The 18,192-nt window shown below is 34.6% G+C and overlaps 1 non-coding gene across 1 annotated transcript; it reads left to right on the top strand.

The window, feature by feature from the left end:
• The first annotated feature begins 5,718 nt into the window (after positions 1 to 5,718).
• On the top strand, positions 5,719 to 5,825 carry LOC121215020 (small nucleolar RNA R71). Its single transcript, XR_005910755.1, has one exon. It is a non-coding gene; the product is annotated as a small nucleolar RNA R71 (small nucleolar RNA).
• Positions 5,826 to 18,192: the final 12,367 nt, after the last annotated feature.

Here is an 18,192-nt window from a genome sequence, read left to right as displayed (position 1 = left end):
TATAAACCTTCATGCATGTCTGATTTCAAGAGAAACTAAATTTTCATGGCAAACATTACCTAAGACTAATATCATAAAAACATTTCATTCTTCATGATAACATACAATCACTAAGATAAAATCATCATTCGTGCTTGCATACAAGCTATCTTATTAAAAAGAATTTCTCTAAACATTCATTTATTAAAACATACTTATGAAAGAAATTATTTGAAACATACTTGAAAATTTTAAAAATTTCGAGCAATTATTTGCCTTACCCCATTTAAAAAGAAGCAATGCCCTCATTGCAAGAACAAAGTAATGAATGAAAACTGAACACCAGGTAGGGTTGTAAAGAAAGAGAGGTGAGCCATTAAGACTGCTTAAATACCAAGTCTTCCTAATAACCCAATCCTAGACATGTTCATTCCCATTGCCACATCACTTAGTCTTTTTCTTTCTAAAGAAGTATTTATTTATGCTTGCTATGTATTATTTTTCAAAAATTGAATCCTAATTACTAAAGAAATAAATTCCTAAATACCTAAAAATAATTAAATATATAACAAGACAAGAATCCACCCTTCTATTTTTCTGACTTATTCCCTTTGTCCTCTTTAGCTCCATCTTCGCTTGCATCGTCAGTCTCTTCAGTCCATGTCTCAAAGATAGCATCTAGGAACTCAGGAACAAAAGTATTAGAGATATTTTTGAAAGTATTTCAAATTGAATCATCTCTAATTTTTGCATATTTCCAGTAAGTTTGTTGTTGATTGTGCATGAACTTGCACATATCCATCAAAATTGACAACTCTGATTTCCTTGAAGTACTTGCAGAAGTTGGCATGGGAGTTGTATATTCAGGTTCAACACTTAGCTTGACTGATTCTTCTTCTGGCTCAACCCTAGCTTCAGGGTTTTCAGCTTCTTCAACTGCTTCAGGACTATTTGGTTCCTTATCAGATTCTTCTTCTTCAGTGTCTGTAAATGAATCAACTTCAGTTTCTGTTTTATTTGTTGACTCTTCAGTTTTTGGCTCAGTTGGTTCCTCTTGCTCACCTTGGTTCAACTCATGCACTCTTTCTACCAACCTTTCAATATCATGACTTGTAATACACCCTTGAACATACTGCCCCTTCAGATTTGCTTGTGTTTTAACACGGGCCCTTAAGTAAAGTGAAGTGATTAATGATGGGAAATAAGCACTTCCTGCCTTCTTTTTAGCACAATCATGAATGTCCTTGAGGATAATTTTCCCAACATTAATGGATCTGTCAAGATTGCATATAACAAGAGCATCTGTTCCATCGAGATGGTGGAACTTTGTGAGATAGGCATAAAATTGCAGCGAACAAAATAAAATCATACATTTGCTACTGGTTTCAAGTATTCTCTTCAAAAAGAATGGCTTTCATACTTTCTTATAATCTATTGGGATCCCGAATTTGTCACAACATCAAGCACTTGTTGAAGAAAATCCCAATTGATATTGCTCATCATAGGGTAGTACTCATCTTCTTCAACATCAAGTAAATTAAACAAATCATTGATGGACTTAGAAGTAAGAGGTACCTTTTTTTTGAATAATGACTTCAGTAGCATCTTGCGTAGTCAAACTAGCATAGAATTCTCAAACTAGTTCATCATCGGGAAGTGAACGAGCATCACAGAATCATTCCCATTTGAGAGCATTGATTATCTTTCTAATTGGCACAGGAACAACCATCACATCATTGCTCTTCAGGTTAAAATCTTTTTCCGGTATCATAGGTTGATGCTTGAAAATTGAATCAAATCGCTCATTCACTTCTTCATCAAACACAATTGGGTTTTCAGGAGTAGTCTTTGACGATCTAGTTCTTTTCCGAGACATGGTATTTTTCCAAAAATTAAGCAGAGTTTCTGCATAAGAGAGAAAAGAGAAATCGGCAAAGTTGGTATAACTTGCTATGGCAAAAATCTTGTGATAGCAAGGATGGTGCAGCAACGATCTCTTTGCGGAAGCAATAGAGAATTTCGGGAAAAAGAAAGAAAATAACTAGGTTTTCTTTCTGGATTTGAGGTTGACGGCGTAGAGAAGAGATTTAGGGATTTTTAGGGTAGAAGCAAATTACTTTGAGGGATATGAAAAATAGTAGAACAAAAAGGGGTTTATATAGGGAAAAATTAAGGCAACATGTAGGAAAAATTTAGCTATATTAAAGTTACTTGGGCGGTAATGGGTGTGACAGCAAGGCCTAATTTTTTTCTCTCATTTTTGCTGTATTGGGCCTCAAACTCAGGCTGTATCTTTATAAAAAAACTGATTAGTACTTGGGCCAAATTTGACCCCCTTTATTAACATAAAAATTTAAAATTTAAACTGAACAAAATGAAACTTAAAAATTTTAATTAGAAAATTTATTCTTAACAAATTACAAAATTCCCAGGAAAGGTTGGAGGGGTCACAGCAGTCTCGCTTAAGTTCCAATCTCCTTAGAAAGAATTAATTAATTGTAAAAAATTAAGAAAATAATTTCTAATTATTTATTTACACAATGATTCATGAAAAATTAAGGGTCTGTTAAGATGAGCGAGGATTCAATTCGCTCAACTTCACCATCCTAGTAGTGTTTGAGACGTTGACCATTAATTTTAAACGTACCTCCATAATTATTGTATAATTCAATAGCTGCGTAAGGAAAAACTGGTAGATGGTATAGGGTCCTTTCCATCAAGATTTTAGCTTTCTAGGAAATAACTTTAGCCTCGAATTAAACAGCAACACCTTTTGACCTTCTTTAAACTCGCAAAGTTGTATATGAGTATCATGCCATCTTTTTTATCTTTCTTTACACATTTTGGCATTCTTATAGGAAAACAACCTCAGCTCTTCCAACTCATCCAGTTGTAACATCCTTCTCAGACTGGCTTGCTTAAGATCAAAATTTAACTGCTTTAGAGCCTAGTGAGCTCTATTCTCCAATTCTAATGGCAAATGACATGTCTTTCCAAAGACTAACCGATAAGGAGTCATTCCTAATGGAGTCTTAAATGCTGTTTGATAGGCCTATAATGCATCATCGAGCCTTCGAGACCAATCTTTTCTGCAAGGACGTACTACCTTTTCAAATATACCTTTGATTTCGCAATTCACTCTTTCAACTTGCCCGTTAGACTAGGGGTGATAGGCAGTAGCAATCTTGTGCTTCACATCATATTTGTCAAGTAACCACTTAAGTCAATTGTTCACAAAGTAAGAGCCTTCATCACTAATAATAGCTCTTGATGTCCTAAATCGTGTAAACACATGCTTATGTAGGAACCGCATGACTACCTTAGGATCTAACATCTGATCCGAAAATGGTCCTTCAGAGTGGATTTGTGCAATTTTCTTTAATCAATACAGATTCTCCAACCGGTAACAATTCTCGTTGGAATTAACTCATTACCCTCATTTTCAACAATCATGATTCCACCTTTCTTCAGCACACACTGCACCGAACTTACCCTCGAACTATCTGGAATAGGATAGATGATTCCTGCATCTAACCATTTGATCACTTCCTTTCTCACAACTTCTTTCATAATAGGATTGAGCCTCCTTTGCCCATCAATTTGATCTCTTTCACCTTCTTCTAAAATGATTTTATGCATGCAAAAAGAAGGTCTTATACCTAAAATATCAGGTATGGTCCAACCAATTGCTTTATTAAATTTCTTTAGAACAAAAATTAGTTGCTCCTCTTGATTTTTCGTCAGTTCCACTGAAATAATCACAGGCAAAGTAGAACAGACACCTAAATAAATGTATTTCAAATGGGAAGGAAGTACCTTTAGTTCGAGTTTAGGTGGTTCTTCAATTGACAACTTGGGTTGCACAAATTCTCTGACTTACAACTCCAATGGTTCAAACCGTGTGGATTGAACAAAATTTCTCGGATTGGCTTCTATCAAAGCCATGTTTTCTTCACCTTCTTCATCCTCCAAAGGGTCAAACTCTAAGGCTTCCTCCAATAGGTCTTCCCCAAAATTGCTTTCCATAGCAACCAAGGTTTCTATCTCTTCCATACCTGAACACTCTTCTGCTAGGTCGGGAAATTTCATCGCTTTAAGAATGTTAAAGGTTACCTGATCATTTTGAACTCGAATGATGAGTTCTCTTTTTTGCACACCAATTAACGTTCTTCCCGTGGCTAGGAAAGGTCTCCCAAAGATAATTGGCACTTCCTTATCTGCTTCAAAATCTAAAATAATAAAATCAGCAGGAAAAATAAATTTATCGACCCTTACCAAAACATCATCGATTTTTCCTTCGAGATATGCTAATGATCAATCCGCTAGCTGAAGCGTCACAGTTGTAGATCTTACTTCACCTATCCCTAACATCTTGGAAATAGACTTAGACATCAAGTTGATACTCGCTCCTAAGTCACACAAAGCTTTACCACAGTAAGATTTACCAATGTTACAAGGTATAGTAAAGCTTCATGGGTCTTTCAATTTCGGTGGCAGTTTGTTCTATAGGAACGCACTGCACTCCTTTGTCAAGGCAACAATCTCATACTCACTCAGTCGTTTCTTCTTGGACAGTATATCCTTCATAAACTTCACATAATTAGGAATTTGTTCTAAAGCCTCCACCAACGAAATATTAATGTGTAACTACTTAAGAACATCCAAAAACTTCTTAAATTACACGTCATGTTTCTACTTGTGTTGCTGCAACTTTACGGATATAGAGGTGATGGAACTTTCAGTTGAACTATACAACTTTTTTAAGTAGGTAAATCTACATCCAAAAAAGATGGTAAAATATCTGAATTCACTAAGTCAGGGTTTACCTTGTCAGACTTTACATATTCTGATTCCTTTGGTGTAGGAACTTCAACATCTGGTTGACTTTCGTCCTTTTCAACATGCTCATCTTCAACATAAATCAATCTGGGTTCCAGAGTCTTACCACTTCGCAATGTCACTACCTTAATATGTTCTTTACCCAAATTCCTTAGATTCTCAGTATTACTCAGCAAGGTTCCTTGCGGTCTATTACAAAGCTCTGTAGCCAACTGACCCATTTGGTTTTCCAAATTTTTCAATGTTGTTGCTTGGCTTTGGATCAAATAGTCATTCTTTCCCATGTACGCTTTCAACAAGTTCTCCAAACTATTTGATGCCTCAGCTTGAGGTGGTTTTGGAGCTTGCTAATTAAACCCTTAAGATTGGTTGGGTCTTTGCTGCAATAAGTTGTTGTTCGGTCCACTTCCTTAGTTGCTCCAAGAAAATTTAGGATGATTATGCCATGAAGGATTGTAGAAGTTGGACTGGGGTCTTTCTCCACTCCTATTTTGATATTTGCTCCCCACATAGTACACTGACTCGAGATTTGATGGACAATTCTCAAAAGAATGACCTTCCCCATAGTACACACAGGAAACTGTTTCAAATAGACTTGGTGGCTGAGCTGTAAAATTATTAGTACTATTAGTGGTTAACTATTTTAACATAGAGGAAATAAACGATACTTGAGCTGTTAACGAAATGAGGGAGTCAACTTCATGAACTCCGGCTACGCATCTTCCTGAAGCTATTCGATTTGTTGGCCATTGATAATTATTACTCGCGATCCTCTCGATGATCTCATAAGCCTCATTATAAGACTTAGACAAAAGTGTACCATTCACGAAAGTATCTACCATCAATCTTGTATGTGCATTGAGACAATTATAGGATGTCTCCAACTGGATACAGTGAGGAATTCCATGATGGGGACACTTATGAAGTAACTCCTTGAATTACTCCCAAGCCTCATACAAAGACTCATCATCCAATTATTGGAAAGTTGTGACCTCGTTCCTCAACTTAGCATTTTTGCTAGGTGAGAAATATTTAACCAAAAATCTCTCTGCTAATTCTTTCCATGTAGATATGGAACTTGGTGGCAATGAATTGAGCCATGCTCGTGCTCGATCTCGCAATGAGTACGGAAACAACTTCAACCTCAGTGCATCTTTAGTCACACCGACTATCTTGAATGAATCACTCACCTCCATAAATAATCGAAGACGGAGATGTGGATCTTCCGTGGGCATACCACTAAATTGGCCCACCGTTTGTAGCATTTAAAACATCACTAGTTTCAATTCAAATTGGGTTGCCTCAATATCTGGCCTTCTAATTCCTGGGTTTAACTCATTGAAAAGTGGCACAGCATATTGTTTGATGCATCGATCCTTACCATCGGCAATGAGGATAAGATTTCGTTCATGATCGGTTTCATTACCTTGGTCTTGATTATGATTCCCAAGGTCCATCTCGACTTGTCTTTGAGCTGTTCGTTCACGTCTTCTTTGTCTGAAAGTTCGCTCAATTTCAGGGTCTACAGGGAGTAAATTGATAATTTGATCTATGCCCATAAACACCTGGAAAGAAAATCACAAAAAATTAAAAAGAATAAGTTAGTAATGTTAGAAATAAATCAAATTGGAAATAAATAATTTCACAAAAAATGACTATGGCAACAGCTAACAATCCCCGGCAACGGTGCCAAAAACTTTTAACGCTAGGGTTTGTGCAAGTGTACACAGTCATTATCAAGTAATAAGTAAGTATCGAGTTATCGTCTTCACAGGGATTGTATTTGTGCTAAGTCTCTTAATTTGTAAAATTATATTAACAATTTGGTAAATAAAAAACACAATATAGTTGAGAAGTGGTGATTAAAATATATTAACCTAAATGCAATGATCCCTAATGAAATTATCTTAAGTATGCAAACTATATGAATGAAATAGATTTTAGTGAAATTAAACACAATTTGCAACAATTATAACATAAATAAACTAGGACAATTACTTTAATTAAACTCAATTTATTATCAACATGCTTAATTACATTCAGAAAAACATTCCATGGCAACTCGATCTTTCATGAGTTTGGAAACCACATTAGGTCCTTTCGGAATCCTTTACTTAGCAAATACGCATTTTACTGATCCTTATTTCCTAAAGGTTTCTTAGCATTTGTGTGAGGTAACAGGGACATGTTAGGTTTGAAACAGTTTAATCACACAAATCTAAAAACTATGCAGATAACAGAGCTTGGTTAGAGTTGTTATGTAACCTACAATTCAATCGGGTTAGGATCTAAATTGAGCATGCATATTTCAATTATGCGTCCATTAGTCGTTGTCTGGTTAGGACCGCTCAGCTAATTCAGGTGCATTTAAATCATGTATGAACAAAATATAGACTTGATTTTAATTAAAAACATGATCGATTGAGGCACAAACATGATAAGCATGAATCAAATAAATATTTTTTAATCAAAATAGTCATCCTAGCTTAAATAAATTTAAACTATCATTGTTGTAAAAAAGAACAAAAAACACATATAAAACATCTTGAAATTAAATTTAAAGAAAAAAAAGACTAAAACCAATTCAGAGTGGCTGTCACCCAAGACTCTGACTGACGAGGCTCCTTTGCTTCTTTGCGTTGCTCCTTTGCTAATGGCTCTCCAAGGTGGCCGACCAGAGGTTCTTTAAGAGGCTTAATTGCTAAAATCCTTAATCAAGGATGATGAAGGGGAAAGATAGTTAAAAGATTTGAGAGAATGATGAATGAGTGAGAGATGATGGGATGAGGGATGATTGAAAAAGTCAGAAATGAGCTCTTATTTATAGGTGAGGCAAGGGAGCTAGTTTGCTAAAAATAGGAGTGTCTATCCTTTGAAACTTCCTCCAAGAGTGGTCGACCATGAATTGAGGAAAGGTGGCTGATTTTTCCTTGATTTTTGGTCAATTTGAGTGCCACAACAACTCAGGACTAAGACTCGGTCATCAACAAATCTTTGGGAAAATCATCGATTTCTTTAACTCTTCAAGGACTTTGTATAATTAAACCAAAAAATAGTTTATGACATCCATGTGCAACTAAAAATTAGGTTGACTTGGTCCCCAATTTGGACAGTTTTGCAATTAGAAGAAAACTCTCAGACCTGTCCAAAAATAGTAGATAGTTTAGATGACCAAATAATATAATTTAACCACTTTAATTAATCAATTTACTTAATTAATTAAAACCCAATTTATTAATTAATTATTAAAAATGAATTATTAAATATAACTTTATATTTTATTATTTAATTTAATCATGCGTGGCCCCCTTTATAGCTATAAAATATAATATGCTCAAATTAATATAAAATAAGTCATTTTATGAATGAAAACTATATAATAAAGTAAAAAAAATCACATTTTAATAATTTGTATGTCCTAATTTCACATTTTTTTCATATTTCATTTATTTATTAAACAATTACTTGGTTTTAACAACAAATTTAAGTAAAAATGTGATAAATTATATAGGAAAAATCCTATATATTTTTCAGTTTACAATGACGCATCCTCACGAGCACGTATGGCATAAGCTCTGGCGGTTGCTCTAGCTTATGGCCTCACTACTGATTCTTTCACTACAGTTTTACTACTAGCTCCACTTCCGACATTTCTCAGTGGTCTACCTCTGCTGGCAGTATTACCCAGTCTAACACTCTGAAATTTTTCTTCCTCAGCCCTCTCAGGTCAATCTTTAATATAATGCTTTTGAGAACCACACTTAAAACAAGCACGATTAACCATATAAAACTCGTCGGGGTGCCGTTTACCACAATGTTGACATTCAGGTCTATTGAATTTAACATTACCCACACTTGCCAGTGAAGTAGCTTGGGTTTCAGAACCCAAATATGATCTCCCACGGTCTAGGTGCGAACACCCAGCTGAAATAGTCAATCGAGGATTCATCTATTTAGACTTTTTTGACTGAGGTTGGAATGACTTACTCATTGGCCTTTTTCTTGCATACGGGCCTCAATCTCAACTTTTTTCTTTTCTCTGTTCAGCTCTTCGGCTTTGCAAGTTCGATCAACCAGTACCACAAATTCTTTCAACTTTAAGATTCCAACTAGCAGTCAGATATCCTCGCTCAACCCATCTTCAAATATCTTACACATAATAGCCTCAGTAGACACTCATTCTTGGGCATATTTACTGAGTCTAACAAACTCTCTTTCATATTCTGCCACAGACATTCAGCCCTGCTTTAACTCAAGAACCTCTTTGCATCTTTGATCAATGAACCGTTGGCTTATGTACTTCTTTCTAAATTCCTCCTGGAAAAAAACCCCATGTAACCCTTTCTTTCGGAACCACAGATACCAGTGTCTTCCACCAATGATATGTCGAGTCCTTCAATAAAGATATTGCACACTTTAAACATTATTTGGGAGTACAAGAAAGTTCATCAAATACCCGAATAGAATTCTCAAGCCAAAACTCTGCATTCTCAGGATCATCATCTATATTAGCCTTGAACTCTTCAACGCCTTGCTTTCGGATCTTATCAACCGGAGGCTTAGTCAATCTTACCATTTTTGTACCTTCAGGAACTACGGGAATCGGTTGGGGAATAGGAGGGGGTAGAGGAGGTTGGGTGTTCGGATTCGCCCGAATAAATTCTGTGTACCAATTATTCATCATATGGAGGAAGGCTTCCAGGCCCCATCTCCCTGACTATGTGTTTCTGGTCTACTTTTAACTGGTGCAGTCCCTTACGCGAGAGCCGGCGTGTTACTCTCTACGTCATCAGCTACAGCTCGGTCGGGATCCATTTACTATATGAAAACACAATTTAAATTATCAGGAGTCATCACACTATCACAGTATATTTACGGCATGTATAGCTAGACTCTCACACATGCTACGTTAGTTTGAAAACCAATTAAACCATGGGTCTGATACCACTAAATGTAGTACCCCTTACCCGTGTCAGACACCGGGACAGGGTACGAGGCATTACCGGACTTAAACATAACCAATCATACAAAATTGAGTCACGAAATTTCATCCAAATTAAAACTTTTCATATTTCATCATAAAGTCTCTAATATAGGCTTACGAGACCCAATACCAACTTTGAAAGTGGTTTAGGATGAAACCGAAAACTTTGAAAACTTTGAATAGGGATGATGTTTATGTTTCTTTCTATTGAAAATAAACTCATTAAGAATTTTAAACATATAAATTATAACTCATAATTATTTTTATACAATTTTTAATGAGTTTCCAAAGTCTGAATAGGGGATTCCAAAATCACTCTGATCGTCTCTCATAAAAATTCAAATATCTCATAATATGATATTCTCTTGCTTACACCGTTTCTTCTATGTAAAACTAAACTCAATAAGCTTTAATTTCATATATTATTCAACCTATAATTCGATTTTCACAATTTTTGGTGATTTTTCAAATTTATACAATGGTTACTGTTCAAAACTGTTTTATTACTAATTTTACTCTTTCATGTTTTCTTTGTATTAACTTTCATTTACACACACATAACACCAAGCATGTCAATAGCTAGCCATTCCAATAGCTAGTCATTATCAAATATTTATAAGTCTTCATAGTCATACTTACTCCATATCAACCTTACCAAAATTCGATCACATATCAAGCACATTGCTCATGAATATATATACACATGTACCTACACTCATTCATCACATAATCACAATCATTTACACTTAGTCATTTCCTGTTGAGCACATCAGAATATTAACGGATACATCAGAATATTGCACATAGTGCCACACTTGTATCCAAAACTACTTCACATCACTTATTACACATAGGCTTGTTCTCGAGCTATTCACATTCACGAGTCTGCTCAAACAAGCTGTCGTTCATTCGTAACTACTCAGTGCTGCTCACACAAGCTGTCAGGTATCCGCAACACATGCCAAATTACCCAGTCACTGGTAGAACTTATAAGACCAGCACCCGGATTCACTTAGTCACAATTTCACATAGTTTTCACATAAGTTCCTAGTGACATTTCACTTGTATCCTATCCTATTCTTAAGGTTCAACCGGGAAATTTCCCACTTGTCGATATTTTATCAAATACATCAAATATTCAGCCACATTTCACAAAATATATCAAAATATGAAAGCGTAAGTAAAAACGATGCATTATTTACATACAAACTTACCTCGGTCCAAAATATCAAATGTTTGCATCTTAGTCCACAACCTTGCCTTTCCCCCGGTCAAGGTCAATACCTCGTATTTCTTGATCTATAATAACACATTTAACTAATTTAATACACACATTTTCAATTTAGCCCCAAAAACACCTTATGGAAAAAATTACATTTTTGCCCCTAGCTTTTCACATATTTACAATTTTGCCCCTAGGCTCGTAAAATGAAAATTACTCATTTTTCTCATTACTCAAGCCTAGCCGATTCATATTTCCTCTTATAGCAGCCCAAAATTTTCACTAAATCACATTTTTTCTTTTTCTACACATATTTTACAACTTTTACAAATAAGTCCTTTTATGCAATTTTACTAAAAATCACTTAGTAAAAGTTATTTATTACACTTTAAACTTTCATATTCTACCATAAAACATCAAAACACATGCAATTCATCCATGGGTAAATTTTAAAATACAAACCCTAGCTCAAAATAATGGTAGAAATAGCTATATCGAGCTACGAGGATCTAAAAAATGTAAAGAACATTAAAAACGGGGCTAAAAAGGACTTACAATAGAGCTTAGAAGCTTGAAAAACCCCAGCTATGTCTTCCTCATGTGAAATTCGGCCAAGGGGTTGAAGATGAGCAAAAATCGGCTTTTAATTTGGCTTTTAATTCATTTAATCACTAAATTACTAAATGCCCTTAACTTAAAATTATTCTATTTCACCTATTTCATGTCCATTTTTGTCCAAAAAATTAACCAATGGTCTAATTACCTTTTAAGGATCTCCAATTTAAAATTTCATAGTAATTAGATACCTCTAGCTTCTAGAACTCAAGTTTCACACTTTTTTACAATTTAGTCCTTTTGACTAAATTGAGTGCCCAAACGTCAAAATTTTTGAACGAAATTTTCATGAAATCTTTTGTACATATGTAGATCATAAAAATATAAGAATATTAAATTTTTCCTCGTCAAATTATGGGCCCCGAAACCACTGTTCCGACTAGGCCCAAAATCGGGCTGTTACATGATCCTTCCTACTGCCGAAGCATAATGAAACTTTCTCATGTTTTCACTTTCTTCTGCTATCTTAGGATAGTCCTTCAAAGAAAGATGAAATCCCAATACAGAAGGTTTATTTTCAATATCTTGTCTATGTATGGAGCTTGCAATAGTGTTATATCTTTGTTATTTCGATTCCTTAGGATTTGAATTCGTAGAAAAAAATTAGCTTTTCTCAAGTCCTTCATGCTAAACTATTAGGTTAACTACAGTTTAAATGATAACAATGTCCCTATATCATTTCCAATGAGTAGAATGTCATCGACATATAGAACAAGATAGACCACATTTCCATCCCTAATACATTTATAAACACAAGGTTCATATAAGTTTTTCTCAAATCCAAAAGTCTTCATCGTTTGATCAAGTCTTTGATTCCATGAGTGGGATACTTGCTTAAGTCCATATATGGATCTAAGCACTTTGAAATCTTTATGCTCATTTCGTTTAGCTATATATCTAGTAGGTTACATCATATAGATGCTCTTTTCAAGATAGTTGCTCAAGAATGTTGTCTTGACACCCATTTGTCAAATCTCATAATCAAGAGTCATCGCAATGGATAAAAATATGAGGATTAATTTGAGAATGACAACCAGAGAGAAGGTTTCTTGGTAATTGATACCTTTTTTTATATAAATAACCTTTTGTTATAAGTCAGGTCCTATAAGTTTCTACTTTTCTATCTGCGTTTCTTTTCTTCTTTTAGATCCACTTACACCCTATGGGATCCGCCTTCACTATCGATAGTATTAAGCCAGTTATCATATCTGAATCCATCTTGGGACGATCTTGTGAAACACCTGTCAATGAAGTACGTTAAATAATGCAATTTTAAATAATAATAGTAATATACAAAAACCCTAAACACCTAGTAAAACTATACCAGCAACACATGTATGTAAACCTTTGTACTTCTTTATCTCCCACAACCCTATTCTTTTTCTAATCGAACCTATTATTTTTCATGAACATGTACTATCCCGCACTGCACCGTTGGCCTCCAACTTCTCATATTTGGATTTAACCACGTGGTAGTTAACCCCGTTCATGATGCTATATTATTTCAATGCACCAAGAAAACTATCCTTACTGGAGAGCTCCTTACCAACTTCCAATTCATCCGAATCAAATAACAAACTTGTATGGTCATTCCTTTTGTGTGGTAGATCTAGAAACACCAACGCATCATCTGTCGATAGATCGACATTATGCATGTGGGCTGGAGGCAAGTATGTCGTGAATTGTAGATCTTTTTCTTCATTTGAACCCCTTTCACCGTCTTTAGGTTCAATCGGAACAGGCTCTGATTCAAAAAATAATGCAACTTCTCCACCATCCGGGTCGGGCTCTCAAGGTGGATCCACATCGGACTCATCATCCAACCCATCATCATCTGCAACGTACAAGGTCCCCTCGCCGGTGGACGCCGTAGGGTGTACATCATCCCTTCTTGTGGACGTTTCGTGACGTCCCCAATCAGATGTAGATTGCCAACCACTAGAAGCTGATGTCATTCCCCAGTATGTATTTCCAACATCGAACATTGACCACCTAGGTGTATGTCCCATCCACTAACCGAGTGTCATGCAAGGGTTGTGTATTCCATACTACCACCAAACACGGGCTCTTCCGTGTTCTGCCTCCCACTAAAGGAGTGTCAAGTAGGGGTCGTGTATTCCTCTAAAAAAGCAGTAGATGTTGAAGTTGCAAGTGCTTCATTTGGTGATCAAAATTGTACATATAACTCAAGATAGATGATCCACTAGTAAGATGAGTCTGCACCATCGCCTCCCAGCTACAACCGCCTTTGATACCAAATGAGTCATATGTCACGGGATCAACCAAAGCACAAATTTGATACTTAATAGATGAAAAAATAATTATTTTTAACACTATTTTTTGAGAAGATGGTTTTGAAAAAATACTGTAGAAAAATAGTGTCTACGTGTATTCCTCTCAAGAAGCAGTAGATGTTAAAGCGTTTTTGACACTATTTTTTCAAAACCATCTTCTCAAAATTATTTTTTCAGAAACTACTAAACAAAAAAAACAAAATCCATCTTGTCAATATAATTTTTTAAGACTCATCCCAAAAACTATTACAAAAACCCTAAACCCTAAATACAAAATTATTTTTAAAAACCCTAAACCCTAATTTAATTTATTTTTAAAAAAATCTTAAACCTTAATTTATTTTATTTTAAAAAACCCTAAAACCTAAATTATTTTTTAAAATCCCTAACCCATAACCCTATAAATAAATTCCTAATTTATTTTAGCAAAACCCTAATCCTAATCCCTTAAAACCCTAGCACTAAACATGTAAATAGTCCTAACCCTAGAAAAAAACACAAGCTAAAGTGCGTCCTTGAGGGAGCATTTTTCCATGTCAACAAAGCACAACTATGTTAGCGAGCTTTTTGCTAAGATGGAAAAAAACGCTCCCTCAAGGACGTGCTTTTCCGAAATTTCCCCTTAAAACGTGCCTACGTAGAAGCATTTTTGTAATTTTGTCCAATTTCGGTAAATAAAGTTTAGAGTGAATCATTTTCGTAAATAAAGTAGGAAATGGGCCTTTTTTTTGTAAAATGGTCTAATTTTTGAGTAGTGTCAAGTATCAGTGTCAACAAGTATCTAGTAATGCTTGTTTAGAAAATTTTCAAAATTTTTGGGGTTTTGAGTCTAGTTGATATTTTGAACAAGAGTCACTCAATTTTTATATCCAAATTATACATAGAAATATATTTTGGAGATTAGTTTAGATTTAAATCAGAACCATTTCTCAAGATTTATGAATTGGATTTAGTAAAATTTGAAATTATATCTTGAAGATTCAAAAATTATCTGAGCTCATCGAAGATATTCTTTTTGTTTGATATTCTTCTAATTTGCACACAAAAAAAATCTTCCTTTGAGAATTACTACTTTGAAAATTTAAAGAAACTACTACTACACTAATAATAATAATAACAATAATAATAATAGTTTTCGACAATGGTTATCTTCACCGATGGCAAGAAATCCAAAGCGATTTTTGTTTGAATCTTCCTTCTTTTTTACATGAAACTCTTCAATTTCTTTATTATTGAAAACCATGGCTATATTTTTTGAAACCCATAAATCTATTGGTCTGAAGCTCTTAAATCTCTTCATATGGCTCCTTCATCCAGTTTTTGTTTTTAAACATTAAACCCAAACAAAGAATACTTTGATGGGAAACCCATGTCTTCCTTAGTAATCGGATTCAAAAACCTACATATTAACGAGTTAAAACCTTTCAAAAAAAACCCAAATAAATTGAAGAAATGTAAACCACAAATAAAATCCTTAAAATCCCCAAATTTCATTAAAATTTTGAAGAGATTGGACCCTTAATAGAATGGAAAATCATCTAGGCTTATTTGCTGAAAAAGATGTTCCCAAATTGTGATCAAATTAATGAAGCATAAGCACGGTACATACCAAGCATACTAGAGCAAATCAGTCAAACTATTTCCACCCTAAACCACTCTGCATTTTTTCCCTTAGTTGAAAAATGATGAGATTTTTTTTTGTAGTAAAAATAGGATGGAATCAATTACAAACTAACAGAAGCCTCATTAGAATTAAACAGTAAGAATTGATTATTTGATCGAATCTGATTGGCAACTTTAGAAGGAGTTACATTGAATACTCAAGGACCAACCGGAAACTCTATCATTAATCTTGCCAAAATGTGGGGACCAGAATTTGCTTCTCTTAGAATCAATTTGATAACCATACGCCAATCACATTTACATAGTTCTTAGATTCTTAATATCTAGTCTCTATTCACTTATCCCTTGAGACCACCAAGGATACCTTCAACAACTATAGTGCAATTAATCTTAATTATCACCTCTTTCCACATAACATCTCATGCTAGTTGAAGGCCATCGTAAATAGCCCAAAGCTCAGCTTATTCAACACTACATTTTTTAATATTTCTCTTAATCCCTCATAACCACCTACCATACTCATCCCTTATGACGGTTGTTGAAGAAGTGAGTCCCAAAGATGGATTGTGAGCTCCATCAACATTCAATTTAAAAGAACCAGTAGATGGTGGAATCCACCTACAACCCCTACTTCGATTACTAGAAGTTCCTCTAAACCTTTCAGGCTTCGGCTTAGTATATCTCGCCCAACACTAAGCGGATTAGATAACATTAACAAAGTTGAAAGAAACACCCTGGAAAACCTTAAGATTTCTTTATTTCCAAAACCTCCAACAAACAATACCAAAGAAAAATTACCAAATCACATCTTGAAATACTAATCCGAATACGTTTCTCAAATTCGCCAAAACCCAATCCTACAAAGAATAAGAGAAAAATTGAGTTAAGAGATTGGAATGGATAATATGTCTCTAAACTTCTCGTGCTTGACAACAATCTCTTAAAACATGAATACAAGATTCTTCTGCGCTCTAACAAATTACACAGGAACGATCTGTCGAAACTCCTCTTATACATTGTTCTGCGTTAGTCATTAAGCGTTCCTTCAAGACTAACTAGAGAAATTGACGAATCTGCTGAGGACCATCCAAAAACCAAACAAGCTTCTATTTATCTTACGGAGAATTAAAAGAATCCTTCAAAAGCATACTATAAGTAGATTTGACTATAAAATCACCATTTGGAGACCATCTAGAGACAAGTGCATCCTGTCCAAATAGGCAATTCGGCGTCGAGGTTCTTGCAATATAAGAGAGAATATTACTATCCAGAAAACATCACAGATAACCCTAATTCCAATTTCCATCCATATATACAATCTCATTTAAAATTATAGAAGTGTTAATAAGAGCTGGATAACGATAGAAATTAAGAAGCGGACCCATACTCGCTATCCAATTATCAGTCCAAAATTTCACAAGGTTGCCTGTGACAGCCCAAAACTGACCCTAGTCGGGAAGTGGTTTCGGGACTGCTAAACCGAGTCACCAAAATGTTTGAATGTGATATTATTGTCTAAAATATGTGATTATGAATGTGTGGAAAATTTCAAGCTTCGATTTAGTCAATTGCATGTGAATTTAGTCCATAGGACTTATGTGAGAAAGTTGTAAAAAAATGTGATAGGGTAATTTATAAGGACCAATTTAAGCAAGGAGTGAAAATATTGACTTTGCATGTCAAATACCCCTTTTTTTATACATAGTGGCCGGCCATGATGGAGCTTATATTAGACTATGTGGTAAAGTTCCATGAAGTGGACATTAGTTTAAGTAAAAGAAAAGAAACGATAAAAGAAATATTAAGGATACTAAAAGAAAAAAAAAAGAAGAAGGAGAGAGGTTATCACCTTGTTCATCTTGGCCGGTTGTAGAGAGGAAGAGAGGAGGATAGCATTCGGTCATTTGAAACCTAAGGAAGGTTAGTCTTTTGTTTGGTTTTTGATAATTTTCACATTTTTGATATCATTGCTTTGTGTTCTTTAAACCCCATGGTTCAATTTTGTGAATTGATGATGATTTTGTGTTTTGCCATTGATGAGTGCTTGAGCTTTTTGATAGTTGTTGATGAAAAATGAAAGATATGTTAAAGATTAATATGTTTTGTGTTGAAGTTTTTGGTGATTTTGAGTAGTTAGGGCTAAATTACAAAAATAAATTTTTGAAGGACTCAAAGGTGGAATAAATGAAATGTATGGACTTATATGGGTACTAGGAAGATTCGGCCCTTAAGGAGTGTGACCAAATTTTGTGTATTTGGTGTTTTGTGGAATAAGGACTAAATTGTGAAAGTGCGAAATATTAGGGGTAAAAATGTAATTTACCCATTTATGCGTTATTAGACTAAATTGAATGAAAATATGTTAAAACGAGATTTATTTGAATATGTTAAGATCAAGAAACCAAGAAATTGGATTTAGATCGGGGAAAATCGAAAGTAGTTGAGTAGCCGATCAATTAGTCGACGACATCCGAAGAAAGTTATAAGCAATTAGATATTAAAATTTCGGAATATATGTTAGTTATATATGCTGAAATGGAAATATGTTAAATGTATATATAGCTGAATATGATATGGGTGAATTATATGTTAAATTAAGGCTTGGTAAGCTAGCTATTAAGGTGAAATGCTAATGT

The sequence above is a fragment of the Gossypium hirsutum genome, chromosome D02 (assembly GCF_007990345.1).
Source record: "Gossypium hirsutum isolate 1008001.06 chromosome D02, Gossypium_hirsutum_v2.1, whole genome shotgun sequence".
In the NCBI taxonomy this organism is placed as follows: domain Eukaryota; kingdom Viridiplantae; phylum Streptophyta; class Magnoliopsida; order Malvales; family Malvaceae; genus Gossypium; species Gossypium hirsutum.
This window is presented reverse-complemented; position numbering and strand designations above follow the sequence as displayed.